The sequence below is a fragment of the Mirounga angustirostris genome, unplaced genomic scaffold, assembly GCF_029215605.1.
Source record: "Mirounga angustirostris isolate CCGP_5_RB_7025 unplaced genomic scaffold, mMirAng1.0.hap1 SCAF_7, whole genome shotgun sequence".
NCBI lineage: Eukaryota > Metazoa > Chordata > Mammalia > Carnivora > Phocidae > Mirounga > Mirounga angustirostris.
Genome location: NW_026991715.1, coordinates 145,817,795 through 145,840,008, shown reverse-complemented (window position 1 = coordinate 145,840,008; position 22,214 = coordinate 145,817,795). Strand labels below are relative to the sequence as shown.

Sequence of the window (22,214 nt, the reverse complement as noted above, 5' to 3'; positions counted from 1 at the left end):
GAGGGCTAATAGTTAGCTCATTGATTTATGAATATCACATCAATGTTCCTTTAAAAATGAAATCTCTTGGGTGCCTGGGTGGCTCAGTTGGTTAAGCGACTGCCTTCAGCTCAGGTCATGATCCTGGAGTCCCAGGATCGAGTCCCGCATCAGGCTCCCTGCTCGGCGAGGAGCCGGCTTCTCCCTCTGACCCTCCCCCCTCTCATGTGCTCTCTCTCATTCTCTCTCTCTCTCAAATAAATAAATAAAATCTTAAAAAAAAATGAAATCTCTTCAAATTAATTTTTGATCACTGTTGAGGAGAAGATGCTGACTGATTATATGTAGCAGTGCATGGTGATTACAAACAACTCTCTGTACCATCCCAGGGGGCCACGGATGAGTCGGACTTACAGACTGCCATGCAAGGCACAAGAAGGGCGTGCAGATGGCTGCCCTTCTTCCCTGGAGTAACAGTACCAGGTGGTGCTGCTGACTCTTGCCCACTATTGCCCTCCTCTAAAGAGGAGAAAGTCCCAAACCAGGGGCACATGGAGTTTAAATGTTTGGGATTTCTGAAATGCAGTGACAATGATGAAATAGAAGGTAAGTATTGGGAGCCCTCAGCCCATTGTTTGGAATTTCTCCAGGAACGTGAATCAGTTACGGGCGGAAAAAATTTCATCCAGCTCCCTTGAACTGGTGGCTGGTCTGGCTCTAGTTTCCAGATGCTCAGACTTGAAAAATCGTCATGAGGAAGCCTCTTCTTCCATCTTCACTTCAGGTTCAGAAATTATGTTTATGAGTTTTCCTTTCATTTAGATTACCTGTGTCCGCCCAACAGATGGGATTTTCACAGTCAGCCCAATGTTCTTTTGTTGTGTCATTAAACAAAAGAAATGAATGGAAGTGCTGTTCTAGGTGACTAGTAGAAGTTCATCATTAGGTTGGCAAAATAAATATTTTAGTTCATTTTGGACCTTCCACTCTCACCCCATTGACTCAACAGCTGCACAACTACTAATATTCTAGATGACAGGAGAGCTCGCAGGTCATATGTTCTCTACTTGGATGGTGATTGCCAATATGGACTCAATATTATTTGCATGTGTTTATGATGAAGCATTTTATACATGTGTCACCTGAATGCTTTGTCAGAAATAGTACCATGCTAGTTCTGTATTTTTATTGCTAATTTCTGTTTTATTCTCAAATAGACTATAGGCTATTTTCTACTGCACACTTGGCAAACTACAAGCTGTGAGTAAAATTTTGCCTGATGTCTGTTGTGTAAATAAAGTTTTATTGAAACACATTCATGCCCATTTGCTTACATATTGCTTAATGCTACTTTTTTGCCACAATGGCAAGGTTGAGTAGTTGTGACAGAGGTCATGTGGCTTTCTAAGTCAAAAAATATTTACTGTCTGGTCCTTTGCAGTTAGGTTTGGTGAGCCCTATATACTGCAGGAAAAAAAAGTAGAAGCAAAGAGCTTTGTCACCCAGTAAATATTTTGATAATGGACCACTTTAGGATTTTCCATAATTTATTTTTAAGCCTTTATTTCTTATGTGTATAGAAACATGACATGGGTAGATCCTTGCAGGGAGTGCCATCTTTCCTACCTGTGATTTGGTGATATGAGCTGTAAAGAACAGTTTATGACAGAATGTAGGAAGACACTGTTCTAGGGGCCGTGTTGAAACTCTTCTTTGAGTCAAAATATGGGAAGCAGCCTCCTAGAAAATGCCTCCTAGAAAATGCCCCCTATCCCCTGCTCCTCGGGATCATGTCCTTGTATAACACACTGCCCTTGACTGTGGGCTGGATCTGATGACTGGCTTCTACTGGACAGAATGTGGCATAAGTGATGGACGTTGTTTCTGATATTAGGTCATAAAAAGACCGTGACTTCTGTCTCTCATTCTCTCTTGCTGCCCTGGTTTGCTTACCTTCAGGAGAGCCAGACCATGAAGCAGTCCTGTGAGGAGACACATGGGCTAGGGACTGGGCCCTGCCAACAGCCACGTGAGTGAACTAGAAGCTGATTCATGGCCCCCACACCATATGAGAGCCCAGCCCTGGCTGACAGATTGCCTGTAACCTCCTGAGAGACTCTGAGTCCCAGGAACCCAGCTAAACCACCTTGGATTCCTACCCACCAAGATGGTGAGATAATAAATGTTTGTTGTTTTAAGCCACTACATTTTGGGGGTAATTTGTTATGCAGCTATAGGTAACTATTACTGAGGAAAAAAACACCAGAGCTGAACTAGGAAATGATAAAACTTTTAGGTGGATATAACTTTTTCAGTCTGCTTTAAGTTAAATGAAATTGGAAAATATTACACAGGTGTTCTGAAGACAAGATTCACAGCAACTGTACTCATAGTTTTGAAGGGGAAAAACACTTTACTGATGTTATAAAAATCTAATGGAAACAGAAGAAAAGGGAAATCTGCACATAGATGAGGGCAACCATAAGCAGTAAAGAATAAGACAGAATCACATCAGATCAGGTGCTTACAACATCCAACCTCATCAGCTGGGGAAGCCCCATGGGAACCCCTTCATTAGCTGGGGAAGCCCCCCCCCCCCAGCCCTCTGTGGAGATAGCCAGGCTGGAGTCCCAGTTGAGAGCCTGGGTGGAGCATCCTCCCCTCAGGTGAGACTTCCAATGACCATCTCCATATGGGTCTTTTTTATAGGGCAAATGATGGGGTCTGAAGTTAAACAATTCTTTGCCTACGTGCAGTTTGGAGAGAGCTGCATTTCTATGTTATCGTGTCTTGAGATTTTCAAGGATGATGGGCTAGGTGTGTTTGCCTTCCCTCCCAGATTCTACTCCAGGAGGCCAGAGCAGCCTGGAGCCAGATGAGATAGAAGGCGAGATTTACACCTCTTGGCGTCCAGATCAGAAGGGCTATTTCTGACCTGGAGGCCAGCTAATGTCAACTCACCAGGATCCCGAGGTCACTCATGCATGAGTCTCACAAACAACATGCTTTAGCCTGCCTGCCTACGTGCAGACCACGGTGGTCGGTTATGCGGGACACATCACAGAAACCCCCATTCATACAATACAACAGGTAAATTAGTGCTCTTTCCAAGCGTACTGTTATTTTCCATGAGTTCAGATGTCCCCACCTCTTAGCCTGTGTGTCCTGGCATGGGTCAGCCTTCTGCTCTGGGGCCAGGCAGGATGTGGCAGGTGGATCTCCACCTATCTTTATGCACAGAGCTGATACCATAGCTCATGTGGGAGAATGGTCTCAGTATATCCGAACTGGCCAATATGTATATAAACCAACAGGCGAGGAAATGCTCACTTTGTGTTGAGCTGCTAGTTCTTGCTTGGAAAATGAACCCATAGCATACCGTAAGTACAATCTGGACTTCGTAAGAATCCACACTTTGATCTGCATGCATGCTGTGAGCAGCCCCGGTGCTCTGGTCGCTCCCAGAACCCGCCGTGGTCCGGCAGAGCAGCGGTGAGCAGCGGGCGCTGACCTGCTGTGGCTGCCCCGGCTGGTCCTGCTCGGCTGCGGCCCTGGGGCCCCGTGGCTGCTCCAGGTCGGGTGGCGGCAGCGTCCGGGGATGCTCGGAGGCTTTCAGCTGGAGCCATGAGGGTGGCAGAGGCAGGACCACCGCTGGGGCTCCTTGGGTCTGGATGGAAGCCAATTTGGGCAAAGACAAATCCATTCGACTTGTATTCTTTACCTTTTCTCATTTACATTTGTGGACTCTTGCAATGAAGCTCCTTTCTGAATATGGACATATGCTTAGAAGGACATAGGCGTGAACACACGGACACACATGGACACACGCATGTGAGCACACACGCCTTTCCTTCTCATGTTTTGCTTCATGTGGATGGCAAACAGAGCTGAAGAATACTTTGAGGCTTGTCCAACCAGAGGCTCTAAACCAAGCATCTGTTTTTGGTACCTTGGGGCTGTTTCTCAAAATGCAGATTTGGGGTCCTGTTGGGACCTAATTGAATCCAAGTCTCTGGTGGTGGGGCCCAGGAGTCTATTTATAACATGCTAATCTGGTCTAGCCCCCTCCCCCTGCAAGAGGTCGCCTCGTGCTTGGTGAGTGGAGACGTGTTTCAGTTTGCTAGGGCCGCGGTAACAAAGAACCACAGACCAGGGGACTTAAACCACAGACATTTATTTTCTCCCAGTTCCAGAGGCTGGATGTCCAAGATCAAGTTGTCCGCAGGGTCGGTCCCTTCTGAGGCTGGGAGGGAGAGTCTGCTTCAGGCTGCTTTCTGTGGGGGGTCAAAGGTCATCTTCTCCCTGTGTCTCTGCACCCCCTGTCTTCCATTTATGCGTGTCTGTGTCCAAGTTTCCCTTTTGATAAGGGCACCAGTCATACTGGATTGGGGCCCACCCTCATGACCTTAGTTTAATTGGATTACTTCTGTAAAGACCCTGTCTCCAAATAAAGTCCTGGTCTGAGACACTGGAGGTTAGAGCTCCAACGTATCCTTTTCGGGGAGACACAATTCGACCTGTAACAGCATCCGTTTCTATAATAGATGACTATGTCATGAGCATCCCATGATACTAACATGATCAGAGCTAATGTTTTGGGGTACTCACTATCCTTGCTAAGTGTTTTACATATACTATTTAATTTTATATATTTTATTTTATTTTATTTTTTTATATAAATTCAATTAGCCAACATATTCATTAGCCATCATTAGTTTCAGATGTAGTGTTCAATAATTTATCAGTTGCATATAATACCCAGTATTTAATTCTAACCATCATAGCAAACTTTGAAGACGTTGTTACATTTCCCAATTTGGAGACAATAAAACTGAGGCTTACAGAAACTAGCTAACTTGCCCAAGGCCCCATCACGAGTAGATGGAGTAGAAGAATGATGCCAAACACCATGCTTTTTTCTGCTGTATATTCAGTTGTCAGAGGCTTTAACCGTTGCCCAAGTCTCTTTGCTTTGAGCCAGTATTTACTCCCCTCTGCCCTTGGTCTAATTCCTTTGTCCTTTTTGTGGGGGCAGAGTGACTGTATTCCTCCTCTTTGTCAGAAGCTTGTAGAAGGTTTCTAGGCCCTTCCAAGCGTTCACTTTCTGGTGTACACACCTTTGTTCTTTCCTGGGTGACACATCCTGAGTCCTCTAACTGCAGTGGCCGCCTCTACTTGGACCTCTCCAGTTTGCTGATGAGCACCTTCGTGTTGTCCCCAGTGTAGACCGGAACTGGGTTTGGACACAATCCTGCTCCAGGTGTTGGCTTATGCTCATGGTAAACCAAAATCTCCCAGCTACATGGGTACAGTGTCTCATCAAGGCAGATGACACACAGTTTCTGTCCTTTCTGTGTAAGAGTATCAGAATAGAGGCTAAGCACACATTGTGAGCCAGAACTCTATGCCTACTTGGTGTCAACCTAAAGAGCATGTTCCCACTCTACAGACCAGGGCAAAATTATAAACCGAGGCATGTAAGCCCTAGTGTTCCAGACAGAGTGAAGGCCCTACTGTTGGGACCCTTCCCCACGTTTCCAGCTCACGGGACAGTGCCAACATCAAACTACCCCCCTTAGGTAGGCCTCTCATGCCGAGCAAGCCAGCAGCGAGGGTCTGTCAATGGTGTGTTGGATTTCTCCCTCCCTGCAAGGCTCTTGTATATCTGAAACCAGAAAGGACTTTCCTTTTCTCCATCTTAGTGTCTTACTTTAGCTTATGTAGTTGCCCTTTGATAACTTCAGAATTCAAGAGATGGTTATTGTCCCAGACTTGTGGTTTCATACTTGGCCTCCTGAACGACTGAAGAGATTGACATCACCGCATTGAGTGTGACCATACAGCCTGACTGGTCTCAGCATTTACTATGGGACAGGTGCCTGGCTGCTGAGCCCTCCCTCCCTCCCTCCCTCCCTCCCTCCCTCACCAACAGGGATGGGCTTTTGTTCCAGGTATTGTTCTAGATCCTGGGGATCCTGAGGTTGAACTAGACAGACAAGGTTCCGGCTCGCAGGGATGTTCTAATGGTGGGTCAACTGGGCCCCACCACCAGAGACTCTGTTGACCAAGCAAGTAAACCAATGACGTACATTCAGGTTGTGATAACAGCAGTGTTCAAAGTAGACAGGACAACAAGGTGTGTGTGCACGTGTGTATGTGCATCTGCATGTGCATATGTGCGCATAAGCCTTCTCCTCCCAGGTTCCTCCAATGCTAATCTTTCCAGTTTCTGGCTTATGCACCATAAGCAGAGCTACATTCTCTTGACACACCTTTATGTCGGCACTGTGTTACCTGTGTCACCTCCCATCATTTGCCAGGTGAAGATCATGCAAAATAAATTTTGAATTTATCCCATTTGTGGAATTAGAATTAATTAAATATGCACTCAACCAACTGAAAATTATGAGTGGTTCTTGCCAGTGTTCTTGTTGAGTTGTACATGATTGTGGATACTGGGTATGAAATGACCTGTTTGAAAGCACCTCTGTCATGTGAGCATCAGTGGAAGCAAAGTGGAGCCAGGAGAAGTTGTGGAGTTGAGCCAGGGGTCTTTCTTCCTGTATCTCTGCCCTTCACCTCCTCAGTGAGGCCCACTTTCCCCCTTCCAGCCCTCTTCATCCTTGGTCTCCTCCACTTATCCAAGTAAGAAGAGAGTGTCATTACTGGTCAGATGGAAAATTGGGGTTGGGGGTACTAGGCCTGGGACTCCATCCAGAAATGCAAGATGGTACATTTTTCTGGAGCCTCTAGAGTTCTCATTCCTGGGGACCCCGAGCTGGCCCACTGAGTCAGGGGCTCCAACAGGTCACTGCATGGGAAGAGAGGAGCCGTGGGTGAGGTTTGGAGACAGCCAGGGATGGGATCCGTATCGGAACAAACACTGTCATCCCAAGGGGCAAGAGGGCCTCAGACCCTGGGAGGAGAGATGGCACTTACCGGGTCCCTGGTTTCCTGAAGCTCAGTAGGAAGGGGCTGACAGCCACATTCAATATCCCAGCTCCTTGCGTGGAACCCTACTGAGGTGGAAAATCTTGCAGGCTCTCTTTTCTTTCCCCTTCCCTTCCCTTCCCTTCCCTTCCTCTCTCCCTCCGTTCCTCCCTCCCTCCCTTCCTTCCTTCCCTCCTTCCTTCCACATTTTAGGCAAACAATCTCATTTGTGAAGTGGAAGGCCCTGGCCTCTTTAAACAGGCATTGGCAGACTGAATGGCCTATCTCCTGGGCAGTGGGGTGAGGGTGTGGGTGCTGCTCTGAGCCCAGCCTCAGGTCCCTCTGAAATCTTACCCTGGGTTGGAGCACTCCTCAAAGGAACCTCCCAGCCTGCTCCTGCGTGGCCCCTGGATGGGGGTCAGGTTCACTCGTGGGCCATTGTTGCTGCTTCCAGGCTTCTGTGCGTATGTCCCCAAGCTTGGGCTGGGGGCAGCTGGGCTCCCTCTGCTGCAGCCCAGGACTGGAGCCCACCATTTCCTTGGAGTTCTGCCCTGTGAGCTGGCCACCTCCTTCCTGGCTTTCCCTCCCCTGGCTCCCTCCCTTCATTTCCATCACAGAAGCTGGGGCTCCCCTATTAACCTTCCTTTAGCCCCTATTCTTCCCTCCCTCTGGGTAAAGATTTCCAGCTCTGCAGAGCTCATTGCCTGGGAACCTTCTGTGCATCTTCTATCCAAGCCTCTGCCTGGGTTTCCCATCTACTCTGAGGCAGAGGTGCCAGGAGTCCATCATTCCTGCTGCTTTGGACTTTTGGCCAAAACTAAAGCAGGAAGCAGGAAGCAGTTATTTGTGCTACTTCAAGTGTCCTTCCTCTGGGGTCCAGGAAACTTCAGCCTGCCCAGGGGCAAGGAGATGAACGATACAGAGAATCCTGCCCTTGGGATAACCTGTAAAGAATATTCAGGAAAATTGTTGACCAGGATGCTGATTTCAGCTACTAGAGAAATAACAGTGTGAGATAAGAAAAAAAATACTGAGAGCTCTTGTAGAAATAATTCCACTAACTGTGATTTGAACAAACTACTTATCACCCATGCCTATTTGTCACAGGGCAGATAAACACTCATGCACATTAAAAAAAGTCTACTTAACTTGGAGGCAAGTTTTCTTCCATTATAAATAGTCAAATCTCACTCATATGTGTGCCACCTTCCTGGTGTGTTTGGGTAATGTGGTCTAAAAAGCAGCTAGAGAGACACTGGTCGGTAATGACCATGGAGTAGGCACCCCACTGTGGACATTTTATCAAACAGGCTACTTGTGTTTCTTCCTTTCCATAGTTGACACATCATGGAAAATTTGAGTGCAAATAAAAACTTCTCATCATACAGTATTTCAAATATCCTTTAAGATCTGTCTCTAAAGCATGCATTCTCAAAGGGGCAATATTGTACTCAAGAGAGCATAAAAATCATACTCCTTTATACAGTGTTTATACAGCTTTTTATGTGTAAAACGTTGATATACATACAACACATGAATAGATATGCAGTATGTCTTTAATATTAAAATTTTATTGGGAAAGGGATTTGGACAAAAATGTCTTAAAACGTCTTAAAAGCCTCATTGCGGGGGTGTGGAATAAAAAGCTTGAGAAACACTGCCCAAATGGGTACTGCTCGTATTCTTCTATTTTATAGTATTTCCTTCTAATTAGTTTTTCAATAGAAAGGTGGATTTTCATATCTTGAGCTTGCTCAGAGTCAGACAGATCTATTGAAAGTCTGTTACTGCTAGAAGGCAACATTCATCCATCTTAGCCATTGTACAGCAGCCCCCAGGAGAGTCTTCTAGCTGGGAAACCTGTGCTATTATAAAATAATAAGGCTGCTTATTGTCCACAGCTCGTGCAAGCAGTCTCATTATTATTTTATGGTCAGATCTCTGGTGATAATAGTACTGATAATTACAATGCCATATTTCATCAAAGCAAGACTCCACTGATTGTAAGATGTGCCATTAAAATTTGACACAATGCTAGGCTGCTGAGGACAGTCAGATGCACTAAGAAATATTAAAATGTGGGAAGATGTGCATCTTAGGATCAATGAAGAGCAGAAATGATATCTGACAACCTCTGAGTCTTTACCACATGCCTGGTTTATCTCACTGAACACTTTCAATGGGGTTATGCCCATTATAAGCAATGATACTTCTTATTATCCCCGTTTTTTAGAAGAGGACAACTGAGATTCAGAGACGTTAAGTAACTTGCCCAGGATTGCAGAGCTCCAAAATGTTGGGAGAAAGAATCAGCTCCAGGGCCCTCACACCTCAGCATTCTGGAGAACACTAGGCTGCATCTTCCTCTACCTCTCTTTTACTCCCAGTTACTCCCAAAAGCAGGTGGTCCTCAGTTCACTCAGCATACAAGTTTGTAGAGAGGGCACACATGGGATGCTTGTATGTTTCCAATTCACAGGGGAATTTTATTTTTTAAAGGGGTGCTATGGAAGAAAGGCTTTGGTTGTGTGGTCTCCCCACGCCCTCCTGATCTGGTAGAAGGAGAATTTATCTTGAAGCCAGAAGGACGAGGGTTCGGTCCTCACTCCTGCACACCCTTGCAGTGGTAACATGGCTGAAAGTTCACCTTTCTGAGTCCCAGTGTCCAGGTATGAGTCTTGAAGACTCATAAATCCAGGCTCTCATGGTCACACAGCCTCATTAATAAACTCCTGAGGATGAGATGTTAAACCCACACTCCTAATAGCTTTATAGCTTTCTGCTTGGGGGTTGCTGTGTGGGGAAGGTGTCCTATTTTTATCTCTCTTTTGCCTTTGTTCGGATTGCTATTCTGTAAAGGATCTCGGCCATCCAGAGTGTATTTAGTTCATTTGGCTGGGACACTTCCTTAATGGTATAGAGATAACCAAGTGTACAGTTTATATTGGCATTGAGAATTTTGCCTCTCTCAAGAATATTATTATCTTAACTTATTGTTTGAGGCTCCATTGCTTTTGGATAAATACGAAAATGTGTTTTCTCTTTCTCTATTCCAGTGGGCAGTTTTTCAAATGGACTGTAACAGAAGCTTCTCTGTTTGCACTGGGAGTCACCTCAGGTTTACATTCAGAAAACTGAATAAAAATGGGCAGCAAACAACTGAGCTAAAGCAGAGGAATGAGAAGAAGTTGTTTGATGAGGATTTTGCAGAATAATGGCACAGAACCATTATTATGCAGAAGGACTTGGCGGCTTCTTGGGAAGGTGGGTGTTTGTGTCTCCTCGCCCCAGGTAGTCATTCCCGAAGATTCCGATGACCCTTCATCCCTCAAGCAAAACTGCACACATAAGGCACAGGATCCTTCCACACTGGCCTCACTTAGACTGGGGTGCATTTCCAGTAAGTTCTCCTTCTTTTCTGACTTCATGTGCTATTTGAAGTTATTTAAACCAAACCCAAACAGACCAAACAAAAATTCCATAAAAGGTGATGGCTGCTGGAGCTTACCCAGTAATATTTATTCTGCCAGTTTCTGGACAGAAAGATGTTCTACATTTGTTAACTATACATTTTGCCAAAAGTCAAAAGGAAGGTCCCCCCCCCAATATTTCTCCGTAATTTTAGTTTGCTTGAGTAAATATTGTCAAATGAACAAATAATCTTTGGCCTGTAGGTGTTTGGGTTAGGTTTTTTCCTTGGAGTTTGGAGTCCTGGTCTTGGACTGGGAAGGTAAGCCGTGCCTGTGATTCATACTGGTGCTTCCCTAGCAGCTGAGCAGCTGATGGGGCTCATCAGAGCTGACCATGCTGCTGTCTCTCCCAACCTGGCTTTCAGCAATGCCATGTTGGTAGCTTGAAATCGGCCTTGAGGAAGTATTTACACCACAGAAATTGACAAATCCTACAAACCAGGGCCTTCTCCCTGCCCCTTTCCCACCCTGAGATCCCATTGTTTAATACTTACGCTTCTCCAGTGCCTATGACTATTGAATCTTGGTGACAAACCTTAGAAGACACGTTATAAATGTTGGACAGAAAGTCACTGTCCAGGCCTGCAAGAGGCTCATTTTAGATCTGAAGACACCTGTAGATTGAAAGTGAGGGGATGGAGAACCACCTATCACTAATGGATGTCAAAAGAAAGCCGGAATAGCCATACTTTTATCAGATGAAATAGATTTTAAGATTTTATTTATTTATTTGACAGAGAGAGACAGAGAGAGGGAACACAAGCAGGGGGAGTGGGAGAGGGAGAAGCAGGCTTCCCGCGGAGCAGGGAGCCCGATGCGGGGCTCGATCCCAGGACCCTGGGATCATGACCTGAGCCGAAGGCAGACGCTTAACGACTGAGCCACCCGGGCGCCCCCAGATGAACTAGATTTTAAACCAAAGATGGTAACAAGAGATGAAGAAGGGCACTATATCATAATAAAGAGGACTATCCAACCAGAAGATCTAACAGTTGTAAATATTTATGCCCCTAACTTGGGAGCACCCAAATATATAAAGCAATCAATAACAAACATAAAGGAACTCATTGATAATAATACAATAATAGTAGGGGACTTTAACACTCCGCTCACTGCAATGGACAGGTCATCTAAGCAGATAATCAACAAGGAAACAATGGCTTTGAATGACACACAGGATCAGATGGACTTAGCAGATATATTCAGAACATTTCATCCTAAAGCAGAAGAATACACATTATTTTCAAGTGTGCATGGGAAATTCTCCAGAATAGATCACATACTGGGTCACGTATCAGGTCTCAATAAGTGTAAAAAGATTGAGGTCATACCATGCATATTTTCCAAACACAACGATATGAAACGTGAAGTCAACCACAAGAAAAAATTTGGAAAGACCACAAATACATGGAGTTTAAAGAACATCCTACTAAAGAATGAATGGGGTTGGGGGGGCACCTGGGTGACTCAGTTGGGTAAGTGTCTGACTTCAGCTCAGGTCATGATCTCAGAGTCCTGGGATGGAACCCCACATCGAGCTCCATGCTCAGCGAGGCATCTGCTTCTGCCTCTCCCTCTTCCCCTTCCACTCACATACCTCAACATCATAAAGGCCATATATGAAAGACCCACAGCTAATATCATCCTCAATGGGGAAAAACTGAGCTTTTCCTTTATGGTTAGGAACAAAAGAGGGATGTCCACTCTCACCATTACTATTTAACATAGTACTGGATGTCTTAGCTTCAGCAATCAGACAAAAACAACAACAACAAAAATAAAAGGCATCCAAATTGGCAAGGAAGAAGTCAAATTTTCACTGTTCATAATATTGCTATAAACATCACAGTGCATGTACCCCTTCAAATGTATATTTTTGTATCCTTTGGGTAAATACCTAGTAGTGCAATTGCTGGGTCATAGAGTAGCTCTATTTTTAACTTTTTTTTTTTTAAGATTTTATTTATTTATTTGACAGAGAGAGAGTCAGCGAGAGAGGGAACACAAGCAGGGGGAGTGGAAGAGGGAGAAGCAGGCTTCCCGTGGAGCAGGGAGCCCTTCTGGGGCTCCATCCCAGGACCCTGGGATCATGACCTGAGCCGAAGGCAGACGCTTAATGACTGAGCCACTCAGGCGCCCATATTTTTAACTTTTTGAGGAACCTCCATACTATTCTCCAGAGTAGCTGTACCAGTTTGCATTCCCACCAACAGTGTAAGAGCGTTCCCCTTTATGATTTAAAGGGGGTACATGCACCCTGATGTTTGTAGCAGCATTATCAACAATAGCCAAATTATGGAAAGAGCTCAAATGTCCATCGACTGATGAATGGATGAAGAAGATGTGGTGTATATATACAGTGGAATATTAGTCATAAAAAAGAATGAAATCTTGCCATTTGCAATGACGTGGATGGAGCTAGAGAGTATAATGCTAAGAGAAATAAGGCAGAGAAAGACAAACACCATATGATTTCACTCATATGTGGAATTTAAGAAACAAAACAGATGAACATAGGGAAGGGAAAATAAAATAAGGTAAAAACAGAGAGGGAGACAAACCATGAGAGACTCTTAACTATAGAGAACACACTGAGGGTTGCTGGAGGGAGGTGGGTGGGGATGGGCTAGATGGGTGATGGGCATTAAGGAGGGCACTTGTGATGAGCATTGGGCATTGTATGTAAGTGATGAATCACTGAATTCTACCCTTGAAACTAATATTCTGCTATATGTTAAATTTAATTTAATTGAACATAAATTTAAATAACACCTTGAAACAAAAAAATAAAGATAAATATTTTTTTTAGTTGTTACTCAGAAGAATATTACTTAAATTTAGTAGCTGTAGGTTAGAATAGCTACTAAATTGATTGGAATATTTTGTTTTCTTCAGAAATATTTTTGTCACAATGATACTAATTATAAATGAGTTATATTAAAAAAGAACAAGAGAGAAAGTCAGTGTCTGGGAACCTGGTCTGGGGCTTTACCAGCAGACGAGTAAGCTGGGCACTCCTCTTGCCACCATCTCCACCATCAGTCACCTGGAAGTTGTTGCTGTACCTGTGTGTGAGCCTCTGTGTGTGTGTGTGTCCCTATGTGTGCATCTGTGTGATTGAGTGTGTGTATGTGCACATGTGTGTGATTGAGCCTGTGTGTGCACGTGCATGTGCATTCATCCTTGTATGCGTGCATGTGTGTGATTGAGCCTGTGTGTGCACGTGTGTGCATTCATGCATGCACGCGTGCATGTGTGTGATTGAGCCTGTGTGTGCACATGTGTGCATTCATGCATGCATGCGTGCATGTGTGTGATTGAGTCTGTGTGTGCATGTGTGTGTATTCATGCATGTGTGTGTCCCTATGTGTGCATCTGTGTGATTGAGCGTATGTATGTGCACACGTGTGTGCATGTGTGTGATTGAGCCTGTGTGTGCACATGTGTGCATTCATGCATGCATGCGTGCATGTGTGTGTATTCATGCATGTGTGTGTCCCTATGTGTGCATCTGTGTGATTGAGCGTGTGTATGTGCACATGTGTGTGCATTCATGCTTGCATGCATGCATGTGTGTGATTGAGCCTGTGTGTGCATGTGTGTGTGTATTCATGCATGTGTGTGTGTCCCTATGTGTGCATCTGTGTGATTGAGCGTGTGTATGTGCACATGTGTGTGCATTCATGCTTGCATGCATGCATGTGTGTGATTGAGCCTGTGTGTGCATGTGTGTGTGTATTCATGCATGTGTGTGTGTCCCTATGTGTGCATCTGTGTGATTGAGAGTGTGTATGTGCACATATATATGCATTCATGCTTGCATGCATGCATGTGTGTGATTGAGCCTGTGTGTGCATGTGTGTGTGTATTCGTGCATGTGTGTGTGTCCCTATGTGTGCATCTGTGTGATTGAGCGTGTGTATGTGCACATGTGTGTGCATTCATGCTTGCATGCGTGCATGTGTGTGATTGAGCCTTTGTGTGCTTGTGTATGTGCATTCGTACAAATGTGTGCATGTGTGTATGTGTGTGATTGAGCCTGTGTGTGCACGTGTGTGCATTCATGCTTGCATGTGTGCATGTGTGTGATTGAGCCTGTGTGTGCATGTGTGTGTGTGTGTGTGTGTACATGTGTCCAGAGGCTCCTGCCAGCAAGCTTGGAAAGCAGCCCCCATTGGATGGGGCTGGGCATTTGCTAGCCAAGGCAAACAGCTGCTCAGGGCAGTACATGGCTTTGTGGGGGTGAGGAATGGCTCTCTAGGAGAATCTGAGGATGGGTGCGACTCCTATCCCATCCTTCCCTTTCTCTTGCCTACTGCTCTTTCCTGTCTGTTAAACTTAACATTCAGGAACTTTTAAAGAGGAAAGGGTGCCTAACGGGGTGGTTGGTGGGGTAGGACAGAGGAGGGAGCGCTAATGCTGCCTGTTTACCTGGCAACAGGGAGAGTTTTTGGGATGGCCATATGTCAGAGCCTTGGGGCTTCTCTAGAACCTTCCAGCTGGGCCCCCAATGAGAACTAAGACTGAACTCAGGGACCTGTGGCTTTGTGCAGTTCTTGGTTGTTGTTTGGCCACTGTAGCTACTGTTCAGGCTATTAGGCCTGAGTGACCACCCAGAGTTAGAGATGTGGGAAGGATCCAGGGTTTCTTCTCTGTCCCCTGAGGCTGGCTTGCTCCAGCCCCTCCATGTGCTTATGGTTTGCCTCTTTGCTCTACAATCTTTACACAGGGATCCACTGGGGTAGGTCCCTCATATTCCCATTTCACGGTTGGGCAGACTGAAGTGCCAAAACATGAAGTAATTTACCCCAAGTCTAACAGCCAGCAAGTAGCAGAAGCAGAGGTGAAAGCCAAAGTTCCAGACTCTAAGTTGCATTTCTATTTTGTCTGGGGGCCAGAAATAATTTTTCAGCTTATTTGCAGATTTCTGTGATTTTAAACATGATTCTCCCTTCAACCCATTTTGTACGTCAAGCATAACCATGAGAATCCTTCTTTCCTAGGCCAACATGAGGGTCTTGGTGTGGAATCCATTGCTCAGGGTTCTGCTTCACTCTGGGGCCTTTGCCTCTAGCTCCACTCCATGCCCCAACTTTGGTGGGAGATGGTCCCCTGTTGAGACTTGACAGACAAAGCTATGGGAGAGGGTCTATCCCTCCACCCAGCCCCTGTTCTACTGTGGGGGAATCTAAAGCCAAGGGAGTGCAGAGATTTGCCCAATGTAGAATGTGGACTGCAGGCTCCACCAGGTCAACACCCTTCCTTCCACCTGAGGGTATAAACTAGACTCTGCTAGGGGCAGAGGGTGGAAGCATGGAATCCCTTGAAGGGTACAGGAGATTATTGGCATGGAAGGAACACAGGGAATGCCTGAAGAGAGGTGCAGAAATGGCCTGGTGCATGGATGGGGCTGCAGAAGCCAACGTAAGTGTAGACATCGTTGACATGACCCAAAAACCAGTGACCACTGGGGTGGTGGGGCCCCTTGTCCTCCCCAGAGACCCTAGACCTCACACAGCTATGGCAGAGGCTAGCGGGGGATTTTTACCTCTGAGGCCATGTCCTGCAGAAAGCAGATGCTCAGAATGTGTGGTGACAGATGAATAAAGCAAAGAAGGCATGAACAGCAACACTTTTGACAGCTCATCGGTCTGGCTGCCTTCATTGGCTTTTTTCCCCAGAGCAGAGAATGCTTCTAATGAGTCTGACCCTAGCAATGATCAAATAAGGCCTTGGTTGTATTCCTTTTCTTAATGGGAATTGCTTGTTTGAGCATGACCATTTCACTGCCTGCTAGTAAAGGGGAATATGCTAAAATCTTAGAAGTTTATGAATTTCATAAATTTTTGATTTTTAGCATTGAGAGATGTCCATTTTTGGCCCACTTGTTTACTGTTCATGGATGTCACATTGAGTATGATCTTAGGGCTCCATGAAGATTTTGACTATTGGTATTTAGGTAATTACAAAAATATATTCAGAATAATGTTTCAGATATTAAATTTTTCTAATGGTTCATTTTAGGTTTGAACAGAAGAATGTCAAGCCTTAAAATATTCTATAGCTCTGAGGGGCCTGGTTGGAGATAATGATGTTCTTTTGTGGAACACAAATTATAGAAGAGAGATTCCTTTTCTCTTTGCTTCAGTAGAAGAAGTGTTATTTTTTTTAATTTTTTTATTTTTTAATTTTATTATGTTATGTTAGTCACCATACAATACATCATTAGTTTTTGATGTAGTGATCCACGATCCATTGTTTTCGTATAACACCCAGTGCTCCATGCAGTACGTGCCCTCCTTAATACACATCACCGGGCTAACCAATCCCCCCTCCGCCCTCCCCTCTAAAAGCCTGTTTGTTTCTCAGGTCCATAGTATCTCATGGTTCATCTCTCCCTCCAATTCCACCCCCCCTCCCTTCTCCTAATGTCCTCCATGTTATTCCTTATGTTCCACAAATAAGTGAAACCATATGATAATTGACTTTCTCTGCTTGACTTATTTTACTTAGCATAATCTCCTCCAGTCCCATCCATGTTGATGTAAAAGTTGGGTATTCATCCTTTCTGATGGCTGAGTAATATTCCATTGTATATATGGACCACATCTTTATCCATTCGTCTGTTGAAAGGCATCTCAGCCCATTCCACAGTCTGGCTATTGCGGACATTGCTGCTATGAACATTGGGGTGCATATGGCCCTTCTTTTCACTACATCTGTGTCTTTGGGGTAAATACCCAGGAGTGCAATTGCTGGGTCATAGGGTAGCTCTATTTTTAACTTTTTGAGGCACCTCCACACTGTTTTCCAAAGTGGCTGTACCAACTTGCATTCCCACCAACAGTGTAAGAGGGTTCCCCTTTCTCCACAACCTCTCCAACATTTGTTGTTTCTTTTCCTGTCCATTTTTGCCATTCTAACTGGTGTAAGGTGGTATCTCAATGTGGTTTTGATTTGGATTTCCCTGATGGCTAATGATGATGAACATTTTTTCATGTGTCTGTTAGCCATTTGTATGTCTTCTTCAGAGAAGTGTCTTTTCATCTCTTCTGCCCACTTTTTGACTTGATTATTTGTTTTTTGGGTGTTGAGTTTGAGAAGTTCTTTATAGATTTTGGATACCAGCCCTTTATCTGTAGTGTCATTTGCAAATATCTTCTCCCATTCTGTGGGTTGCCTCTTTGTTTTGTTGACTGTTTCCTTTGCTGTGCAGAAGCTTTTTATGAAGTCCCAAAAGTTCATTTTTGCTTTTGTTTCACTAGCTTTTGGAGATGTATCTTGAAAGAAGTTGCTGTGGCCGATGTCAAAGAGGTTACTGCCTATGTTCTCCTCTAGGATTTGGATGGATTCCTGCCTCACATTGAGGTCTTTCATCCACTTTGAGTTTATCTTTGTGAATGGTGTTAGAGAATGGTCGAGTTTCATTCTTCTGCATGTGGCTGTTCAATTTTCCCAGCACCATTTATTGAAGAGACTGTCTTTTTTCCATTGCATGTTTTTACCTGCTTTGTCAAAGATTATTTGAACATAGAGTTGAGGGTCCATATCTGGGTTCTCTATTCTGTTCCATTGGTCTGTATGTCTGTTTTTGTGCCAGTACCATGCTGTCTTGGTGATCACAGCTTTGTAATATAGCTTGAAATCGGGCAACGTGATGCCCCCAGCTTTGTTTTTCTTTTTCAACATTTCCTTGGCGATTCAGGGTCTTTTCTGATTCCATACAAATTTTAGGATTGTTTGTTCCAGCACTTTGAAAAATGTCATTGGAATTTTGATCAGGATGGCATTGAAGGTATAGATTGCTCTGGGTAGCATAGACATTTTAACAATGTTTATTCTTCTGATCCATGAGCATGGGATATTTTTCCATCTTTTTGTGTCTTCTTCAATTTCTTTCATGAGTGTTTTGTGGTTCCTAGAGTATAGATCCTTTACCTCTTTGGTTAGGTTTATTCCGAGGTATCTTATGGTTTTTGGTGCTATTGTAAATGGAATCGTTTCTTTAATTTCTCTTTCTACAGTTGCGTTGTTAATGTATAAGAAAGCAACTGATTTCTTTGCATTGATTTTGTATCCTGCCACATTACTGAATTGCTGGATGAGTTCTAGTAATTTGGGGGTGGAGTCTTTTGGGTTTTCCACATAAAGTATCATGTCTGTGAAAAGAGAGAGTTTGACTTCTTCTTTGCCAATTTGAATGCCTTTTATTTCTTTTTGTTGTCTGATTGCTGTTGCTAGAACTTCTAGTACTATGTTGAACAACAGTGGTGAGAGTGGGCACCCTTGACATGTTCCTGATCTTAAGGGAAAGGCTCTCAGCTTTTCCCCATTGAGGATGATATTTGCTGTGGGTTTTTCATAGATGGATTTTATAAGCTTGAGGAATGTTCCCTCTATCCCTATACTCTGGAGAGTTTTAATCAGGAGAGGATGTTGTATTTTGTCAAATGCTTTTTCTGCATCAATTGAGAGGACCATATGGTTCTTCTCCCTCCTCTTCTTAATGTGTTCTATCACATTGATTGATTTGCGAATGTTGAACCACCCTTGCATCCCGGGGATAAATCCCACTTGGTCGTGGTGGATGATCCTTTTAATGTATTGTTGGATCCTATTAGCTAGGATTTTGTTGAGGATTTTGGAATCCATATTCATCAGGAATATCGGTCTGAAATTCTCCTTTTTGATGGGGTCTTTGCCTGGTTTGGGGATTAAGGTAATGCTGGCCTCATAGAATGAGTCTGGAAGCTTTCCTTCTGTTTCTATTTTTTGAAACAGCTTCAGGAGAATAGGTATTATTTCTTCTTTGAATGTTTGGTAGAATTCCCCAGGGAATCCATCAGGCCCTGGACTCTTGTTTTTTGGGAGGTGTTTGATCACTGCTTCAATCTCATTACTGGTTATTGGCCTATTCAGGTTGTCAATTTCTTCCTGTTTCAGTCTTGGCAGCTTATAGGTTTCCGGGAAGGCCTCCATTTCATCCAGATTGCTCAGTTTATTGGCATATAGTTGTTGATAATAATTTCTAATAATTGTTTCTATTTCCTTGGTGTTAGTTGTGATCTCTCCCCTTTCATTCATAATTTTATTAATTTGGGTCCTTTCTCTCTTCTTTTGGATAAGTCTGGCCAGTGGTTTATCAATCTTATTAATTCTTTCAAAGAACCAACTTCTAGTTTCATTGATCTGATCTACTGTGTTTCTGGTTTCTAATTCATTGATTTCTGCTCTAATTTTAATTATTTCTCTTCTAATGCATGGCTTAGGCATCGTTTGTTGCTTTTTCTCTAGTTCTTTAAGGTGTAGAGTTAGTTGGTGAATTCGGGATTTTTCTATTTTTTTGAGTGAGGCTTGGATGGCTATGTATTTCCCCCTTAGGACCACCTTTGCAGTATCCCATAGGTTTTGGACCAATGTGTTTTCGTTCTCATTGATTTCCATGAATTGTTTAAGTTCTTCTTTGATTTCTTGGTTGACCCAAACATTCTTGAGCAGAGTGTTCTTTAGCTTCCAAGTGTTTGAATTTCTGCCAATTTTTTTCTTGTGATTGAGTTCCAGTTTTAGAGCATTGTGGTCTGAGAATATGCAGGGAATAATCTCAATCTTTTGGTATCGGTTGAGACCTGATTTGTGACCCAGTATATGGTCTATTCTGGAGAAAGTTCCATGTGCGCTCGAGAAGAATGAGTATTCTGTTGTTTTAGGGTGAAATGTTTTGTAAATATCTATGAGGTCCATCTGGTCCAATGTATCATTCAAAGCTCTTGTTTCCTTGTTGATTTTCTGCTTAGATGATCTGTCCATTGCTGAGAGTGGAGTATTGAGGTCTCCTACAATTAACGTATGGTTATCAATATGACTCCATTTTGGTTAACAGTTGGCTTATGTAGATGGCTGCTCCCATGTTGGGGGCATAGATATTTACAATTGTTAGATCTTCTTGTTGAATAGACCCTTTAAGAATGATATAGTGTCCTTCTGTGTCTCTTATTACAGACTTTAGTTTAAAATCTAATTTGTCTGGTATAAGAATTGCTACCCCAGCTTTCTTTTGAGGTCCACTGGCATGGAAGATAGATCTCCATCCCTTCACTTTCAGTCTGGATGTATCTTTGGGTTCAAAATGAGTCTCTTGTAGACAGCATATGGATGGGTCCTGTCTTTTTTTTTTTAAAGATTTTTATTTATTTGACAGAGAGAGATACAGCGAGAGAAGGAACACAAGCAGGGGGAGTGGGAGAGGGAGAAGCAGGCTTCCAGCGGAGCGGGGAGCCCGATGTGGGGCTCGATCCCAGGACCCTGGGACCATGACCTGAGCTGAAGGCAGACGCTTAACGACTGAGCCACCCAGGCGCCCTGGGTCCTGTCTTTTTATCCAATCTGCAACCCTGTGCCATTTTATGGGAGCGTTTAGGTCATTCATGTTGAGAGTGATTATTGAAAGATATGAATTAATTGTCATCATGTTGCCTGTGAAGACGTTGTTTTTATACATTGTCCCTGTAAATTTCTGTTGTAGATCATTCTTGGGGTCTTTCTCCTTTTATAGAACCCCCCTTAATATTTCTTGCAGGGCCGGCTTAGTGGTCACATATTCTTTCAGTTTCTGCCGGTCGTGGAAGCTCTGCATCTCTCCATCCATTCTAAATGAAAGCCTTGCCAGATAAAGTATTCTTGGGTGCATGTTCTTCTCATTTAGTACCCTGAATATGTCTTGCCAGGCCTTTCTGGCTTGCCAGGTCTCTGTGGATAGGTCTGACGTTATTCTGATGTTCCTCCCTCTGTACGTAAGGAATCTCTTCCCCCTAACTGCCCTTAAGATGGTTTCCTTGGTTCTAAGATTTGCAAGTTTTACTATTATATGCCGGGGTGTTGGCCTGTTTTCCTTGATCTTAGGAGGGGTCCTCTCTGCCTCTAGGACTCGAATGTTTGTTTCATTCCCCAGATTAGGGAAGTTCTCAGCTACGATTTGCTCAAATGCATCTTCTAGCCCTCTCTCTCTCTCCACTGCCTCTGGGATTCCAATTATTCTGACATTGGAACGCCTCAGGGTGTCACTTATTTCTCTGATTCTATTTTCATGGATTCTGAGTGGTTTTTCCCTGGCCTCCTCTTTTCCCTTTTTATCTATTATACTGTCTTCCAGATCGCTTATTCTCTTTTCTGTCTCAGTTACCCTAGCTGTTAGATTATCTAGATTGGATTGGATCTCATTGATAGCATTTTTAAGTTCTGCCAATTCACCTTTTATTTCTGCCCTTAGAGACTCTATGTTGCCATTAATTGATTTCTCCATTCTAGCCATTGTCTTCACAATTGCTAGCCTGAATTCCATTCTGCGACATCTTGGTTATATCTGCATCCATTTGTAAATGTGCAGCATAAGTCATAATCTCTGAGTCTTTTCTGTTTTGGGGGCTCCTCCTCATAGTCATTCTGTTGATGGGTGTTTGAGGGAATGTGTAGAGTCCAAATTATTGACCAGAACCCAAGCAAGATGCACCTGTTTTCTTGGGACCTTAGGGTTGCTGGCCTCTTGTTTTCCCAGCCTGTCTTCTGTGGGAGGGCCTGCCCCGCTGTTACTCAGGCAACCCTGTTTGGGCGGAGTTGCCCTGCACCCCTGTGGCGGGAGATGGGCTCAGTGGGAATCAGTTTTGGGGGCTTTTGTTCTCTGGCGCCTTTCCCTGGTGGCTTTCTGCATCTCTTCGACAAGTCAGAGCAGAAGAGACTGTTTCCAACCCTCTGCCTCAGAGCAGAGAGACCTCAGTCTGTTCTTCAGTGAGCTCTCCAGGCCACACCGTCTCCATTTCTGTCCATGCTGCTATAAACTGC

The 22,214-nt window shown here is 44.1% G+C and overlaps 1 long non-coding RNA gene across 3 annotated transcripts in view; it reads left to right on the top strand.

Moving 5' to 3' along the window:
- The window catches only part of LOC123834328 (uncharacterized), a 62,858-nt gene that overhangs the window by 13,852 nt on the left and 26,792 nt on the right, over window positions 1-22,214 (top strand). For all 3 annotated transcript variants that reach the window (XR_010413360.1, XR_010413358.1, XR_010413359.1), the window contains exons 4-5: window positions 1,939-2,149; window positions 9,966-10,173. This is a non-coding gene — a long non-coding RNA (uncharacterized LOC123834328). The remainder of the gene's footprint in view (window positions 1-1,938; window positions 2,150-9,965; window positions 10,174-22,214) is intronic.